The sequence below is a fragment of the Rattus norvegicus genome, chromosome X, assembly GCF_036323735.1.
Source record: "Rattus norvegicus strain BN/NHsdMcwi chromosome X, GRCr8, whole genome shotgun sequence".
NCBI classification, from domain to species: Eukaryota; Metazoa; Chordata; class Mammalia; order Rodentia; family Muridae; genus Rattus; species Rattus norvegicus.
The window spans coordinates 64561208-64563005 of NC_086039.1; the positions used below are offsets into that span (position 1 = coordinate 64561208).

The 1798-nt window shown below is 49.6% G+C and overlaps 1 pseudogene; it reads right to left on the reverse strand.

The window, feature by feature from the left end:
- Positions 1-1274, reverse strand: Got2-ps6 (glutamic-oxaloacetic transaminase 2, pseudogene 6; annotated as a pseudogene).
- Positions 1275-1798: the final 524 nt, after the last annotated feature.

Below are 1798 nucleotides of genomic sequence, written 5' to 3' on the forward strand. Positions count from 1 at the left end.
TTACTTGGTGACCTGGTGAATGGCATGGGTGAGGTAGCACACATTGCCAGAGGTGACCCCGGCCACGGAGATTCGGCCATCCTTTATCATGTAGACTGAGAACTCCTTGGCCAGTCGCTCCACCTGCTCAGGCTTTAAGTGAAGCAGAACATGCCAATCTGGTCGGTGATGTGCTGCCAGTTGTGGAACAAGCCCTCTTTCTTCAGGTTGGAGATCAACTGGGTCCTCTTGCTGATGATGCGGTCAGCCATGCCTTTCACCTCTTGCAACCATTGCTTTCGCAAGTCTGGAGAAGTCAGGATGGTTGCAGCGATCCGAGCTCCATTGAGAGGCGGGCTGGAATACAAGGGGCGAATCAGGATCTTCAGCTGTGACTCCACCCTTTTGGCTTCTTCCTCATCTTTGCAGACCACCGTGAAGGATCCCACACGCTCACCGTACAGGCCCATGTTCTTGGCATACGATTGGCAGAGGCAGACATTGATGCCCTGCTCGATGAAGTGCTGCACGGCCCAGGCGTCCTTATCACCATCACCGCTGGCAAAACCTTGGTAGGCCATGTCAAAGAATGCGAAGAGACTCTTTTTCTTCACCACGGACACCATTTCCTTCCACTTCTCTGGACGTGGGTCCACACCCATGGGGTTGTGAGCACAGGCGTGCAGAAGGAGAACACTCTGCTCTGGGATTCTTGATATGTCTTCTAAGGCTCCAGAGAAGTCAAAGCCGCAAGTCTTGTGGGTCATAGTATCGATAACCTTGTAGCTGCATGCCGGCATCCCTGAAGAAGGGCGTGTGGTTTCCCCAGGATGGTTTGGGTAGAAAGACATCTTGGCTAAACTTAAAATATCTTTGCAGAAAACTGGCTCCGACCCTTAAGGCTCTAGTCCCAGAAATGGTCTGCACAGTTACAAACTGGCCGCTTTTCAACACTTCATTGTTCTTGCCCAGGGCCAGCTCTGCAGAAGCCTTACAAAAACCAGCCAGTCCCCCGATGGGTAGGCATTCTTCGTCCAAATTTTTTCCAGCAATCTGGGCCTCTGCCTCCGGATACTGGGGATCATGTAAGGTTTTCCGTTATCATCCCGGTAGGCACAGACTCCCAGGTTCATCTTCTTGCTGTTGGTATCTCTCTTGAAGGCTTCAGCCACTCCCAGGATGGGATCTGGAGGTCCCATTTCAACATGGGTCCACCAGGAGCTGGCTCTGGCAGAGGCTGCAGCTGCAAGGCCTGGGTGAAAGGTAGTAGCCATCCTGGAGTGCAGGAGGGCCATGGTGAGTGGTAAGACGGCAGTGGATGGTGGTAGAGCAAAGATCCGGGAAGCGTCCGCTGGAACTGAGGCGCGGGCTCCTAAAAAGAGAGGAAGCTTCTAGTGGAGTACCACCTTGATTTCTCCAGGTTTGGTGATATAAACAGTGTCTTCAGCTACAGGATCTTAACATCAGGTTGTAGAGGGTAACTGATAGCATTGGTAATAGCCTGTATTAGTGGGGTAGTTATATGAGAATACTGTGGCCAATGACTCAACATGTAACTCATTCCTAGCACTGCAGGTTATACATGGTAGCATACCGTTTTCAGTTGTGACATTGTCTCTCACATTATATTATAAATCAATTCAATTTCCTTTTATATGTATATATTCTAGGAAGCTTGCACAGTAATATGTTTTCATATGGCTTTTCAAAAGACTTTTGGTGGTAGTTGTCCCTTGACATAGTCCCTCCTTTACCTTTCCGTACCACTCCACCCCACTCCATTTAATCCTCCTATTCTAATTTCCCCTTCTATATTCTA